Here is a 15,992-nt window from a genome sequence, read left to right on the forward strand (position 1 = left end):
CATCAGACTGGGGAAAAGAGGCTGATAATATCCAAAGCTGGTAAGATTATGAGGAAATGGATGCTTTCCTCATGGGTTTATAGGGTCCTGTCAAACATTGTGGAAGCCAATCTGGAAGCCTTTATTAAAATTTAAAGAGGGTATACCCTCTGACTCAGAAGTCACACTTCGAGAAGTTGATTCTGCAGAAATAAAAGCACAGGAACAGAGAGCAGTTTATGCAGTATGTTTGCTGCAGTCTTCTTGGTAGTACCAACCCACCCCCCACTCAAAACAAAACATAACTAGAAACAACCTATTGCCCATCAGAATACAGTTTTTCTTTTTCCTTTCTTGTTTTTAAAGTTTATTTATTTTGAGAGAGAAAGCAGAAGGGGCAGAGAGAGAGAGAGAGAGAGAGAGAGAGAATCCCAGGTAGGCTCCGCACTGTTAGCGCAGAGCCCAACACAACCCAGAAACCATGAGATCATGACCTGAGCCAAAACTGAGAGTCAGATGCTTAACCGTCCGAGCCACTCAGGTGCCCCTAACTTTGGCTTTTCTATGTTGTGAACAATAGAACAATGTAGTGAACAATGCAAATGGTGCATTAAACACAGAAGATAGATTTATTTATACTGACCTGCGAGGATGCGCTTGATATAGTATTAAACAAACTGCAATGACCCCAAAATGCAAATTGCAGGCCACAATTCTACAAAATTTACATACATATGCATGTATCCATGTAAATAGGAATATGTGTTATAAGCTCAGGGGAAAAAATAGGAAGGACATACACCAAACTGTCAACATCTGGGGGGTGTGATGAAACTGCCAAAAGTAAGTGGATGCAGAACACTGACTTCCTACTTTGCGTCGTTAAGTGGTAGCGTTGTGGTTGATTTTCACGTGCACATAATTAATTCTAGAGTAGTTGGGAAACATGAACAAGAATGTTTTTTTCATTATCTCACGTATGACCTCACAGTTCCATCTTTGTGGGACCCAGCACTGTGAGTGGGAGGGGGAGTCTCTGGTACAGAAAGCTTAGTAGAGAGTTCACAGACACCAAGGCTGGAATGGCACCCCAAAGCTGGTTCAAATTAATCAGAATCGAGTTTGCACCCTTTGTTTTCCAGGTGCGGACATGAAGACCCAGAGCGCAAGCAGGGCCTGGAAGATGTTGTTACTCACACAGGCCAGGAGCTATTTACAAAGAGAATGAGCACTCAAAACATAAGCATGTGTGTGGTTCTGTTTGAAAAAGCAACCGACCAAGGCCCAAACCAAACATCCATGACAGGAAATAAGCACAAGTCTTGGGGCCTAGGGGTCTCTCCACCCAAGTTCACTGCCCACCACTGACTTCTTTCTCTTTCCCAGACCCTCTTATCAAGCATCTTATCTCCATTACCTTCATCCTTACCACACCCTGTGAGGCAAGTCTGATTTATCCCACTTTACTAACCAGGAAACTGAGGCTCAGAAAACTCAGTTGCATGAGGTCACACAATGTGCAAGTGGCTGAGGCAGATTTTAAACCCAATCATGTCTGTCTAATGCTCTGACACATAGCTCTTAAAGAAAAACAACTTCCCTGTCTCAAAAGGCTTTTTGTAAGAAACATTTGTGGAAAAGAGCAGTGCCCCCAAAGATGCCAGCCAAAAGTGGGATTTGTGATGGACATCTTTTCAATCATGCCAGGCTGTATGCCAAAGGATAGCTGGTGAGAGTTTCCTGGGCTGTTCCAATGTGCGGGCAGGGCAGGAAGTTGGGATTCTATGTGACCTAGAGAAATGGGAAGGGCTACCAGACCAGATGCAGCCTTCCTGGAGCAAAGGAACAAAAGCCGCTCTTGCTGACTCAGTAGCTCAGGCCACTGCGGGCATGTCCCCAAGCCCAGGCACAAGCTTTGCTCATTCCATTTTTCTCATCTGTTGAAAAGTACATGATCAGTAAGCTTTTGTTTTGAAAATAAACACCCTCTTGGATTCCACACTCTCTAGGCCAATCCCTTCAGCCTTTATTGATGATTCCATCTCCTCCATCTGCCCTCTCCTTCTGAAGAGATATTTTTCTTTTATTCTTTTGGGATTTGGCTGACAATTGATTTCTTCATGGTGGTGGAGTCCTGGGGAAAGGTAGAGAAAGATCTTATTTGTGTGTGTGTGGTGGGGGGAGGGTAGAAAGAGTGGGTTGAGAAGGAGGCTCTGCTTCTTTATTTAGAACCATTTTCACCTCTCTTTGCCTTTGTGGAACCTTAGCTTCTTTTCTGTAATGACAAAGTGTGTGTGTGTGTGTGTGTGTGTGTGTGTGTATACATATATATATGTGTATATATATATGTATGTGTGTATATATATGTATACACACACACACACACACACACACACACACACACACACACACACATATATATACACACATACATATATATATATATTTAACAGCAAGAATGAAAAATGACCTTGGACCAGATTACTGAAGAGATAAGAGCTAATTTTCTATAAGCCAAACCAATAGATATCAACATGAAAGTAGTTAAATCTGAGCAATTCTTGAAAGCCTCCACCCAGCTCTGCTGAAAGTATTTTGTTTCACCTGCCTACCAGTAGTAGCTGACATTCTATTATTAGAGAGTCATTCTTGCGGCATTTTGCTTGTTAAAATGCACATCAAAATAACAGCCCCTCATATTTGAACAGGGTGATGGGATGTTTGAAGATCTTTCATATCTTCATCCATTAACCTAGTCAAATAAATTCTACAAGCCCCTACTGTAGGCCAGGTGCTAGATAACATGCTGCTGTTGCAATGGCAGGCAAGAATGACATGACATCCTGTGCTATAGAAGGGCATAATAGCAGGTAAATCAACTAGACCTGGAACGACATGCCATGCCTTTGACTCCTGATTCTGCATTCCTTCCATTTGACTACCTGTCACACTAATTCCTGGGTGGAATGAGGCATTACACCTTTGCAATCTTCCTTACCTTGGTGCAAATCAGTCCCTTGGTTCATTTCTATGTGATAATCATCTGGGGGCAGGGCTGGGCATGGGAAGAGGCAAAGGGAGGACCCCACTGTGAGGAGTGGGAGCATCAAGGGCCACCCTTGGGATTCCAGGATGCTTACAGTCCACAGAAGATCCCAGGGACAGAAACCAGGGTGAGAACAGGATGGTAAGATCCAGAATCACACAACTCCTCCCCTCCATGGGGCTCCTTGGCAAGTTTTTAATTACCACCGGTTGACTTCTTGTTCTACTTCAGACAGTGTTACTTTTTAAACTCTCTCCCCAGAAATTCATGCCTGTAAACATCTCTCACTCTCTTTGAGACCTTACCTTCTTTAAGAGAAAGTCAAGGTCATTCAACAGATATGTCACAGGTTATACTTTTTCTCACCTAGTGATATCCCCTGTCTGCTCATGGAGGATGCGGCAGATGGTTTTATGGACCAGTGAACTCCTGCTCCTACCTCTCCCATTTCCTGCAGGACAAAATACCTGAATCCTCCTGCTTTTACATCTTCATGCTCAGCTTCCCCTGGCTCCCTCCTCTTGGGTCTACAAATAGGCCTGATTCTCTCCTACCTAAAAAAAAAAGTCTTTCCACTGTGCAACCTCCTCTGTGTTTCTTCCATTTCTATGGTCTCCACCTCCTTATCTCTAAGATATTCCTTTACTTTTCTTCTTTCACCATCCCAGTAATTTTGTGTCCAATGCCAACTTCCAGTGTCAAAAGAAATGGTTTTGCCCAGCCTTCCTCATCCTCACCATTTCTCTGATATTAAAACATATGTTCCTTTTCCCTCAACCTGGAACTGTCCCTACTCTCTGCTCCTGTGACACTACACTCATATTCTGTCCCAATCTCACTATAGGCCCTTCATACTCCTGCGCCACCTTCTCTGAGTTCCACACTCATGTATCCAAATGACCACAGAAGGAGAAGTTGGCAAAGAGATGACAGAGAAATGTTCAAGGAGACTGAAAACTCCAAAATATCCAATGTCACAGAAGCCAAGGAACGAGCTTAGGAAGGAGATGGATACCAACAGGATCAAATCACTCAGAGTAACATTTCTTGTTTTTTTCTAAGACAAATCCAGGTCTGAAAACAGAACTGCATGAACGAACTAGGCTTTTGTGGTTTGCTGTCTATAATAGAATTTTATTAAGAAAGGACCTCCTGGTGACAGAAAGTTCCCATGTAGAAGCTGGGGGAATAAGGGTCAAGTAGTAATAGATAATTCTGCCTTTTCACAGATTCTTTCATTATGTGATATCTTCTTTCAGCCTTTCTCAGGGGACTCAGAACATCCAGTTATCACCACCACCACCACCATCATCATCATCATTATCACCACCATCGTTAACGTCCTTACCACTACCACCATCGTTATCACTATTCTCCCCACCACAATTAGTATCATCATTATCAAATGTCACTTAATGGTCCCTTACTATATACACCAAGTTCTGCGCTGAGGACTTCACATATATTCTCTTATTTAAGGATCATATGAATTGTGAAAAGTCAGTTATTGATATTTCAGTTTTACAGATGAGAAATCCAAAGCTCAGAAAGGTTCAGTAATTCATCCATGATTACACAGTTAGCATGTCCTAGGAGGAGAATTTAAATGTTAATCTGCCTGACTCATGCCAGGCTCCCTCTCTTGAAATGTGAGAGAAGATAAACCTGCCAATGTCACATTCAACAAGCTAATGCAGAAGAGGGAGTTCTTTTAAAAAATAAGCAAGAAACTTTGCCATAAGTTGCAAACATGTTGATTCCAGGAAAGTTAACATTCTCAAGCCCTGGTCATATTAAGACAAGACTGTCTTTCAGCACGCACATTTTCCAGCTTGTTAAATGGAGATGACTCTACATTTGTTCCTAGAGTTTGGCATCTTCTGCAAAAAAAAATGTTGAAAATCTAATGCAATGATCAGAAGATAAAACCTCTCTCCTTTCTTATTTGCTTAGAAGGACCCGGCAGTTTAAAATGTTTTCTCTACTAATATACACAAGAGAGTTTATTAATCTAAAATCAAGATATCTGTTTAAATGTAGAGCAAAGGATTGAGGTCAAAAAGACATAGATATAATTTGCTTATCTTTAACAGGATACATTGAAACTAAATAGTGGTTTAATAGCATCTTTCCAACATTGTGTCTCCTAATGGACTTTGCAGGATTATTTTACATTGAAATTTTTCCTGTCCAATCCCAAAGTTCTTCAAAGACTCTATTCCCATCCCTTACCCTTTTCTGAAATGGCAGGAGAAGGAGAGGGGGAGGTGAAAAAGCCCTCTTGCAAATCCTTTTCCAAAAATCTTTGGCTGAACAAAGACTTTCCCATTTAAGAGCAGGTGACAGTAAGATCTCTCCCATAGGCAGCACATTAAGACTCTCTGCAGAAGTAAACAAATCCGTTATGATGAAAGCCGGACATTCCTCAGGACTGGGATCTAATGAAAATGTCAGTGTTTTATGCAGTTTAAAAACTGACAATTCAACAGTTTTACAGGAGCTATTTAACGTTTATCATCACTTACAAGAGCTCAAATGCAGACAAGGAGAAGGGCAACAGAAGAAACCAAGTGACTCCTTGCTTAGAAGCTGCTATGTTACCCATAACCCATGAGGGTTTTACAGTTTGTCAAGTACCAGAACCCTCAGGCAATACGGCACAGGTCTCGGCAAAGGCAAGCTGGAAATCCACACTCGAAGATATAATCATCACAGTGACCATTCTCTGCACTTTCATTTACACCCTTCCCCATTAAAGACCTGGCCACTGGGGAGTCAGGATACCAGAGAAAGCTGTTAAACCAATACAATGTAATGCATTAAGAATCTCTGAATGTTTGCCAAATTCTTCTTTAGATACTATCCAAACCACTAAGAGAAGAGAAATAGAATATGTAACTTCAAAACCAGTAGAGGATAAAGTAAAAAGAAATAAAGAAAGCACAGTCAATTCAAATTGGGCAGTAAAGGAGAAAAAAAGGAAGCAAAGAGGAAAAAACCCCCACCTATGATAACAGAACAAGAAACAAAATAAGAAGACAAATCTTTAGTCGCAATAAATATAAATAGCTTAAATTCACCCATTGAAAGACAGAGATGCTAGATTTAAAAATAAAAACCAGCTTTATGTTGCTTATAAAATGGACCAGTGACACACAAAAGCTGAAAATAAAAGGATAGGAAAGGCATACACTCACACAAATTAACCAAAATAATGCTGCTATAGCAATATTATCAGACAAAATAAAATTTAAAGATAAAAGCATTAATAGTGATAAATGGAGATACTAATGGTAACAAGAACAACCCATCAGGAAGCTATAATATAAGATAAAGAAATTAAATACAGTTAAGAGCATAGCCTAGAAATAGAGAAAACAAAAACTGACAGAATTACTAACAGAAATGACCAAATCCATAATCATCGTATTTGAATGCTTCTCTCCCAGAAACTGAACAGTTAAACAGCTAAAACATTAATAGGAATATACAAGATTTCAGTTTCATAATTTATAAACTTCATCTAAAAAACATACAAAGAATATGTACTCAAAGAGAGAACATACATTCTCTGCAAGTACACATGGAATGTTTACACAAAACTGAGTATGTGCTTGCCATTGAAAAGTCTCCAAAAATCTTAAGAAGTGATATCACATGCTTGACATCTGAACTTCTCCATTGAAACAATATTGACATCTTAGAACATTACACATCAAGGCTATTTCACCCAATTCTTTGCCTAGAAAAATTTTCTCATTTTCCAAGGCTTTTCTTGCTGTCACCTCCTCAGAGAAGCCCTCTCTGATTACCTTAGGTGGAGTAGCACCTTCCACCCCCTGTCACTCTATTATATCGCTCTGTTGTATTTTCTTTGTGTGAGAGATCACTCTGTTGTTTGTTTACTGGTTTACTATCTCTTCTCACCCCACCCTAGCCCCCAACTAAAATGGAATACATTTGCAATCTCTTGCTTCTGGAATGGAGCCTGATACATAGTAGGCACTCAGTAAACACAGACTGCCCTGGTGGCCTGCAACACTCACAGCCTCTCCTAGATTACAGATCTCTCCTCTAGAACAGATCACATTACATTAGGATTATTTGTATGTTTGTCTCAGTAAGAGACAGCGAGCTTGTCATCATATCTGTGTACATAATAGGCGCCAAATAAATGGTCGCTGAATAACCTATCACCTCCCTTGTGTGCCAGAAGAAGTCTGAACCCTTGAGAAGCCAAGTGACCTGCTTAGAGCCACATGTTGTTAATGGAAGTGCCTGATTCTTGACTGTGAGCATCACTCTGATCCCCTTCAAGTCACTTCTGTATCACACCCTATCGTGTGTGGAGGCTGCAAATGAGGACAGAGGAGATAACCTGGAAATACCTTTTTCAACAAACTTGGTGTTTCTGTTATTATTATACAGATACTATGCTTTGCCAATTCTATTAAAATGGACTCAAATCACTTCTTATAATAACTGCATGTCTCTACAAGGACTGAATTTTCCAGTTTAACAAGGGATAGCTTATTGACTCAAAATCAGCAGTGTGGCTGTATTATTAGCCCAACAGTTTGTGTGACCTTGGACAAGTCACTTAGTGGGCCTAAGCCTCAGTTTCCATATCTATGAAATGGTCATAATATCAGTACTTAAAATCAGAGGTTATTATGAAGACTAATTAAATTACTCCAACAGAGCACTGAATATATAGTATGTGTCCCAGCATACTTAATAAATGTTGCTAAGCTTTCAGACCCTTGCATAGTCAACTTGATTACTTTGCATTAATTGTTCAAGAGTTTTGCTCAAGAAACTGGCTTTTGATAATCTGCCTTCAGGAGCTCTTTCAGAAATGCGACATTGTTACAGAATGAGTCTTAAGGTTCCTTTGAATCTGACTAAATTCATTCCTTGTTGTCGTTGCTACTTGTTAGAGCAGAGCTAGAAAACTCCTGGCTGATGCCACAGGTATTGGTTGAACGGCCTTTTGACTGAAGATTTCAGGAATATGAGGCTGCTAGAGGGGTAGCCAAGGTGACAGCATTGATTAACAAAGGGGCATATTGTCTGGCACATTCTTCTCTGACCTAACGCTCCTCCTGGCTCAGAAGGAACTATTCTAGAATGGAAAATTTCCACCATAAACATCTGTTTGCCAGATCTGCTCCAACATTGTAGCCACTGGGAAAAGCCATCAGACATTAAGGATTTTCCTTCAGATTGGGAGCTACTTGACAAAGGGCACAACCGAACTTCAAATTTATCATGGAAGACAGGGGCTGCATAATTTAGATGAGCACTCCTTTTAAAGATAAAAAATGTTGCACAGCCTTCCTCTTCAATGATTTTATTTCTCTTATTTTTTGATTCAGAAAAACACCTGGCAACAAAAAGCTACTAGGAATTCAGTAAATTTGTAAGTGAATTATTATTTTAGAAGTCACAATAGTATCTATATATGTCAGAAACTGTCACATATATATTTATGAGGCATTCTATTCTGGTCCAGGGTTGACTCGTGTGTGTGTGTGTGTGTGTGTGTGTGTGTGTGTGTGTGTATGGTTGAGGACTCTCAAGGGGCTTTAGTCCATAGGTACACTGTATTTCACTGATACAAAATGTAGACTTTGTTCCCTTTAAACCAGGGTTTTTAAACATTAGCACTATTGATATTTTGGGCAGGACAAGTCTTTGTTGTCGAGGCTATTCGGTGCATAGTGGGCCTCTACCCATTAGATGCCAATAGCACTCTCCTCACATACAACCTGAGTTTGTGATCACTAAAAATGTCTCTGGACATTGCCAAATGTCCGCTGGGGGTTGGGATGGGAGCAAAAGTGCTACTGACTGAAAACCACTGGTTTCAACTTTCCCCACGTTCTAGCTTTCTCTACTGAAATTTGTTCATTGAGGCAAGCTATTCTGTAGAGGAAGAGAACTGAATATGGGGTAGGTAATTTTTGTGGGAATACTCACACTTAATAGTTATGACATTTGGTTAGGTTGATTACCTACCTAATTATTTATTTTGCACCTCCAAGTCAATCTTGCAAGTGGAATGTTGGAGACAAAAAGGACACTGAGCTGGTAGGAAACATGAGTTCGACTCTCACCTCCATCCACCAGGAAACGGCCATATAACCTTTGGTAAATACATCCTTCTCTGGGCCTCAGTTTCCCTATGAGTCGAAAAGCTCATATGGGGCACTGAGGCAGAGGGCCATAGCTAAGATGGAAAATGGAAAGAGAATTCTACCACCTATCACCCCATAAAAATGCAGTAAGGGACTCACAGCTGACATTAGAAGCAATTAAGACATGAATCACCATTGCAGAAAATACCGTCAGTGAAACAAAGCCTCAACTTGCAAGGTTACCCCAGAATGGGGAGATGCAACAAGATGAGGGACATGGGCATTAGATGGTGAAGAACCTGAGGCTAACAGATGCTCCAGAAGAGAAGGCTAAAACTAAGAAAAGAAGCAATACATTTTTGCAGATGGAAAAGGTACACAGCAAGATAAAAGAGCTTGTAAACACCAGGAATATAAAGAAAGCAAATACCAGATATAGGTTAGCAAAATTATTGGCTTGTCTACATAAGGAAAAAAACAATCCACAAGCATCTAGTAAGAAAATAGCAGACTGCCTTTAAGAAGCACACATCGGGCCTGCCTCAGGAACCACCAGACATAGAGAGACCTCCCACAGTTATGCACAAGACAAGGCAGGAATCTGTGTCTACCATCTTCCCCACCCAAGTCCCAGCTTTGGTTGATATACCTGGGATTTCAAACTAAAACATTTCTGTTTTTGGCGTTATAGCCCTTTTGAGAGCCACTTTGGACATGTGTGCTCTGGCTTTGAATCCATGTTTATGACAGTGGTTTGTGATCCTTAAGTTTTTATTTATTTATTTATTTTTGAGAAAGAGAGAGAGAGAGAGAGAGAATGAGGGAGCGTGTGCACAAGTGGGGGAAGGGCAGAGAGAGGGGGAGACAGAGGATCTGAAGCAGGCTCTGTGCACACAGCACAGAGCCTGAGGTGGGGCTCAAACTTACGAACCGTGAGTTTCGTAATCATGACCTGAGCCAAAGGCAGACGCTTAACCGACTGAGCCACCCAGGTATCCCTGTAATGTTCCAAATTAATTCAGGAAGGGGACAGGGGCTTATAAAGGTGCTGATGAGAGTAAGCACCTGCCGAGAGAGCAGGTGGTCTGTGCACGGGTCATGAGCAGGCCTTCCAAAGCTGCCTGGGTAGACCTGATCCCAGAGCCCCACTTAGCCTGGAGCAAATGAGTCAGAATCCATGAGGTGGGGCCTGGGTGAGTGCCCACTGTGTTCTTATGAGAAGCTCAGCTTGGGTGGTGATCCACTGACATTGACCTGACAAGGTGGTGCCATGTGGCCTCTGGACAGCTTACTGGAGGGGCAGATCTGGGCGTCATCCATGCTGCTGCTCACAACTATGAGCCCACCACAAGGCCCTCCACTGCATGTCCTCATCGGGGCTGCACACTGTGCTGACAGGGACCAGGAAGGTAATGTGAATGATGGATATGAGCCCACTGGAAGCAAGACATCAGTGACCAGTAAACTTGAAAGGGGTCTGGGATGAGAGGGGACCGCTGTAGCAATCTGTGGGAATATGGCCCTGTGTCGCTGGATCATCTGATTCCCCCCCAGATCCAGAAATCTGGATTATATGTGGTATTTGCAGGTTTGGAGGGGGCGGGGGGGGGGGGGGACCCTGTGTGGGTCATCCCAACAGCCACCTGAGCAGAATTGGCTTATAGGCTCTGTTTGGGACCCTGGCCCCTAATTTTTCAGGTCTGCAGAAATGGTCCCTTTGTTTCAATCAAAGGAAACCTCTGTCTCCTCAGAAAACAGGCGAGGCTTTTTTCAGCAAGCAGAAACTCAGATGCTCCAAAGAGCTGTCTTTATTAATTTGTTAATTTTTTTAAAAGCCACTCAGACCACCCTGAAGTTTAACTGCCCTCTGTCATTTTGTGCTCCCAGGCTTTGTGCAGACAGTCAGTGAGCTGTGCTTAGGCACTCTACAAGTCAGAGCTCATGCCACGAATTCCCTCCTATGGGAGAGTTCTGCCTCTCTGAAGAGGAGCAGACGTGCTCAGAGCCTGGTAGTCTGCACTGTCACTCCTAAATGACAGGCGAGGGATGAACAGCTACAGAACTCAGTGGGACCAGAACACAAAGAGGTTCAGGAGGCAGAGTTAGTTTTGTCTTTCCTCTGTAATCATCAGTATGGACTGTGGACTGACTGACCATGTGTTGGGCATTGTGTTTCGGCTGCACAGTGAAACAGTAAGACCTCAGTAACTGCTTTTGGGTGGATGAATGAATAAATGAATGAAATAGATATCACTTTGATTTCACACTCCTCAAATCGAGCTTCAGTATTGCAAGGACATTTCGATTTACAGAACATCTTCTCTCATTTGTCTGCTATTTCTGAGTGCCAGATCTGGGCAAAGTCAGCATGTTAGGCACACACACATACACACACACATCCCCAAAGAAAACAAAGAACCTGCCCTCAACCTTTGTCCCTGCTTGGACAAATGAGATACGTGTAGTGATGACTCCAGGTGAAGAAGGCAGCGGGTGAAGACAGCTCCTCATTCCTCAGAGCTGCTGGCCACACCTAAGAAGGTTCTCTGAACATGACTGAAATGTCTCCCTAAAAGTCACACAAGAATCTTCCAGGTTATGATGAATGTTCCCTACAGGCAGCTTTGCTCTCAAGGGGGAGACCAACAAAGGCTGCCCCGTAAAGAAGGGATCTCAGAGAAACACTGGAAGCACTGGAGGCCAGGTACTGGTGTCACACTTAGGCACAGGGGTGGGAGCCCTGTCAGTGCACACTTGGAAATCTGTCTCTGTGGGGGAAGAGCTCCTCGCCCGGGGCTCACTCTGCACCACGCTTTGGGTGTTTTTGCCCATGTGCTTGCTCAGAGATTCTCTGCTGTGGTGGCCTCTGGGGCAGAATCCCAGCTAGTATGGGAGGTGGTATGGTTCCAGCTCCCCAGGGATGCTCGCTCTTAACCCCCCACCATGCCACCAAACTAGACACCTGCATGAATACCCACCTGGTTATCCTTTGGCTCTCAGCTTCAAGCTCATGTCCAAAGAGCAGGCCTCCCCAGCTAACCCAAGAGGAAATCTGCTTTGTTCTCTGCTCTCCTGGCTCTCTTAGCCTTCAGAGCACCTTTCGCAGTATGAAAATGCACTTTTATTTGACTAGTTATTCGCTAGTATCTCCTGGCCCCCAGGCTGTGGACTCCCAGAGGGCAGGGATAGGCTGTGTCTGTCTTGTTCACAGGTGCATTCTCAGTCACCCCTGGTAGCCTAGTTTTGTCTTCCAGTAGGATGGGCTTCCTGGTGAGTTGGGGCACTTACGTGGTAGGGAGACTTTCCTCCACTCCCCAGGGAGAACTCCACAAGGCCAGGGAAGGCTGTCAGGCTGCCAGGAGCACTTCCCACCTCCCACTCTTCTTGATGGCTCCTTCAAACCTACCTTTCCCTTCTCTACTGAAGAGCTCAAACGAGAGACCTCATAAAAAGCAACTAATTCTCCAAACCAGAGATGCTATGCCTATAATATAGTCTGTTACTGCAAAAGAGCTGTGGGTAGTCAAGACAAAAAAACAACACCCAAAAACCATCGGTTCCTCACTCTAGGAGTCCCAAATCTTTAACAACTCCTTTGCCTCGAAATCAAGTAAGTTTTTTTAAACAAGTCATATTTAAAATATGTGTTTCCTCTTCTCGTTATAAAGAGAATCCTAAGAGACCACTTTTTTTTTTACATTCAATAAAAATCCAAACAGCTGCTTTGTTCCCAAATCACATGGTACATTTAATACAACACCCCGAAGACCACAATTGGCATTCACAGATAACTTTTTACGAAGACGAAACCTAATGAACATGGTCACCATCCTTCCTAAAACTAAAGTGAAGCCAGCAAGAACTATGCATGGGCTCCAGTCATGTTCTGGTGCCATACAGATAATTTCACACTCGTACCCCCAGCACCTTGTACCCCCAGCCACATTTTTTCAGTTCTCAGTAGCTGACGGAGCACTGTGCCTATGGGACCACATCTTAGAGACAGACATCAATACAAATAGATGACCTTAAGACTAAACGGTATTTAATGTTTCCTTAACAATTCAACTCCTTTCAGACTTTGCTATGCTACAAGATAAGGCTGCTATTTTAGGTTATCACATGAACGTATTGTCACATAGATACATATAAATATCAATATATGAATATATTAGCCAACAGGGACACTGGTTTATAAATATTGAATTGTATATAAAAATACTTCAGTGACCAAGCCTATTACTTAACCTTTGCAATTTTCTCTCTTCCTTCCCCTTCCTCTATTGCTGCAGACATCACTCAGCAGGTGTGTTTCAGGATCAGAAAGAAGGCCAGTGTGCTGTGGCAGAACCCCAGGGACGCGAGGGAATGGCACCCAGATGAGGCTGGGTAGGTAGGCAGGGGATGTGCATGCTAGGCCTTGTAGGCCCTAGCCAAGCATTTATATTTATTCCAAGCACAAAGGGAACTGCGTGGGGGCATTTAGGAAGTGAGTGTATGATGTAATTTACATTTATTATAAAGATCATTCTGCCAAACTGTCTAATGAATTTATGCCTTGTGCCCCAAATTGATTACAAGTTCCTGGCTGACAGGGCTATAGGTATTCTCCTATAAATGCCCTCACCTCACATACTCACAGAAGTTTTAAACCAATACTTCTCAAACTTCTGTGTGCAGCAGAATCACCAGGAAGCCCATTCAAACCCAGCTTGCTGGACCCCACCTGCAGAGTTTCTGATTCAGCAGTTCTGGGCGGGGCCTGAGAATCTGCATTTCTAACAAGTTCCCAGGTGATAGATGCCAGAAAGCAGGTTGCTGGTCCAGGCAGGGTGCTTAGACAGACGGTGCTTAAACCTATTTGTTGAATAAATCAGTCGATGAACGGCCATGAAAACATTTTTCAAACAAAACAACAGAAATAATCAGTGGTTTGAGTCTGACCTCAAATGGCAACCATTTATTCTAATTTGTCTTTTTCTGTTCTTAAGTTATTCCCTGCACCATGTTATGCAATGATAACCAGAGAACTAAGCCCTGTGTGCAGAAGTATTTTGAAAGGACATAAATCATTGTGATTAGACAAGATGAGACACTTCAGAGACCACGTCACCAAGCTTAATTGCAAATCAAATGTCATTCCAAAAAAATTTTTTTTTTTTACAAAAGTATGTGATTTATTTGTGTAGGCAGTAATTATCTGCCTCAATCCAGAAAAGGATGTGAGGTAGTGAGGCATCTGAGGCAAAACTGAAAATGAAGCTGAACTTTTCCTTGGAATTCAGGCATAAAGCTCACCATGGCCCATCCCCATCTAATTCAAAGAACACAACATTGCTGAACACACCTACTATAAGAAGAGGTTCTTCCTACTCTCTCTCTTTCTTTTTAATTTTTATACGTTTATTTATTTTTTGATAGAGAGAGACAGAGCACAAGTGGGGGAGGGGCAGAGAGAGGGAGACATAGAATCCAAAGCAGATTCCAGGCTCTGAGCTGTCAGCACAGAGCCCGATGCGGGGCTCAACCTCACAAACCATGAGATCATGACCTGAGCCGAAGTCGGATGCTTAACTGACTAAGCTGCCCACGTGCCCCTTCCCACTCTCTTTCTTGAAGGAACCCCCAAAGATTCCAATTGAGGTGCTTATTATGATAAAGCAGAAATGCAACTGAAGAACAAAAACGAGATAGAGACTCAGAACCAAAGGATAGAGAGTATGCTTTAGATCGAGGGAAGTCGGCACAGACCACTATGCAAGAAGCACCCCTGCGGCTCTGAGGGTTTACTCTTTCCTGCCACATGTGAGCCATGGTTTTCCACATGCAAATGTACATCCACCCAGAAATTGTTATCATGGCCCAACCCACAACAGGTAGTCCAACCTTGGGGGCTTAGGGGTTTAGTAGGAAGCCCTTTTGCCCGAGGCCTATAAAGTCAGAGGTTCACGTTCTGCTTAGGGAAAAAGCTGGTTAGACACACCCCCGGGGCTGTGTAAGGCCATACTTAAACACTGGGGGTGGTCTCAAGGCCAGCTCATTTCTTTGGTAGTTATTCAGGATCTCATGGTCTAAGGTGGAGTTGGGGGAGGATTCAAAACATCAAAAGCCAGAGCATCAAAACAAGAAAGGCTGTTGAAAATCACAGGCCTTGAAAAGCAACTGATAAATATAATAGTCATGAAAATAAGGAACCAATGAATGAACCGTACTCTCTGTCCACATAGCAAGACACAAACAACATGAGACCGATAACAAGAATTTACATCATGTGGATGATGAACCTTGATCTTTGTTCTATGCTGGGGTAATCATGGAATGGTCTGGCTGTGAATTAAATACAAAATCAGCAACCTCTACACTCTAGCAAAAAATAAAGTATGCATGAGCCCCCAATTCCAAGGTCACTGCACAGGTTTCTCTTTGAAACCCAGCTTCCCATGGTATTTGCAGTTACCCACCTCCAAAAGGGTAAAAGTAAACATTGGACCTGCTCTGGTGTTATACTGCCACCGGATCCTCCCCGCTGTCTCCCTCCTCCTCTTCTTCTTTACAGACAGGTAAAGTTGGATCTCTTGAAGGAACTGGGGGCTCCCACTCTAGGCAAAGGTTGGACAGGTGATCAATGTACAGCATGAGATTTGACTGTGCCTCCGTGCCTCCGACAGAGCTGGATCATCTGGGGCAATGAAAATTATAAGCAACAAGAAAGCGGTATTAACAGCAAGGGTAGGGAAGCCCAGGCAGCACATACCACAATTCCCTAGGACACTCAGCAACCATTCCTTTCTCATTCGGTCATTCTGAACACACTCGTGGAGCATTGT

General features: G+C 42.8%; 1 protein-coding gene across 7 annotated transcripts in view; it reads right to left on the reverse strand.

The window, feature by feature from the left end:
• ERC2 (ELKS/RAB6-interacting/CAST family member 2) overlaps window positions 1-15,992 on the reverse strand; it is a 931,006-nt gene that overhangs the window by 84,490 nt on the left and 830,524 nt on the right. The window contains exon 19 of one of the 7 annotated variants that reach the window (XR_013554185.1): window positions 15,656-15,844. The exons of 5 other annotated variants lie outside the window; for them this stretch is intronic. The gene's annotated coding sequence lies outside the window, so the exon portion shown is untranslated. Of the gene's footprint in view, window positions 1-15,626; window positions 15,845-15,992 lie in introns of all 7 variants that reach the window. One more of the 7 variants, XR_013554186.1, reaches the window with a different exon arrangement.

Source organism: Panthera onca, chromosome A2 (genome assembly GCF_046562875.1).
Source record: "Panthera onca isolate mPanOnc1 chromosome A2, mPanOnc1 haplotype 2, whole genome shotgun sequence".
NCBI lineage: Eukaryota > Metazoa > Chordata > Mammalia > Carnivora > Felidae > Panthera > Panthera onca.